Source organism: Mirounga angustirostris, unplaced genomic scaffold (assembly GCF_029215605.1).
Source record: "Mirounga angustirostris isolate CCGP_5_RB_7025 unplaced genomic scaffold, mMirAng1.0.hap1 SCAF_15, whole genome shotgun sequence".
Lineage (NCBI taxonomy): Eukaryota > Metazoa > Chordata > Mammalia > Carnivora > Phocidae > Mirounga > Mirounga angustirostris.
The window spans coordinates 43,404,165-43,405,206 of NW_026991723.1; positions in this window are offsets into that span (position 1 = coordinate 43,404,165).

The window sequence follows — 1,042 nt, forward strand, 5'->3', positions numbered from 1 at the left end:
GCAAAGTTATAGTAATTGAGATAGTATGATATTGATGCTATAATAGGAAAAAAAAAGATCTGTCCAGAACAGTGAGCCCAGAAAAAGACATGCATACATTTAACCATATTTGAACCACTCCATTGTTTGTAATATTACACATCCAGATAGGATTGTACCTGTGGAAAAGTAGTTCTATAAATTCAAAGGGAAACCAATAGCAAGACCCTGCACCAAATAGAGTAATCTCATTATGGGTCAACATCAAATGAAGCAAAAGTATCATGACCACATTTTACAGGAAGAACTTAATATTTATTTGAGGGAGTCTTGGAGAACATTAATAATACACTCACCAGGTTCAGTACCATGTGAATTCTGTATTTTTATTGAAGAATAGTAAATGCCTTTTTACAAAAGTTTACTGAATGAGCAGGCAGTTTTGTGGACCACCACTGGGGAAGTTGAACTCACCCCAACCACTGGTTTTAAGACTAATCACAGAATAAATTGTCTGAAATAGAAACAGAAGCAGAACTAAACTAAAGTGAACTGAAATGGAAAACAAGTTCAGTGAGGCGATTGTCCCATTTTATTTTTCTTGAAGGTCTGACAGTTCTTAAAGAGAAAAATTTCTCTTTGCTATAAATAAGGAGACAGCAAGAATGACATGACCAAGAATTGAAATTTCCTTGGGACCGTATAGTATATAACATAACTCCTGGAATGTGCTGAGTCCTATTTTGTGTAGGCTTAGCAGGGACTTAGGCAACCAGGATTATCTTGAGACTGTTTTCAGGACAGCCTCTAGTGGTCTCATTGAAACTATGGGGGCACTTTTAAGGCTCCTATTTTAAGACTCTCTTATTGACCAAGTTAAGAACCATGCAGACTGCCTTTCATCCCATGGGGATGGTGATGGTGACATAAGAAGAATTTAATGGTGAACTAAGTGGCAGCCTGAAGCCTGCCTCCACTTGGAACTCTGGGTGATGGTGGCTGAAGACTCAGGGCAAGATGGAGAGGTGGCCACACTGTCAATTCCTAGGCCCAGCAATTGGGA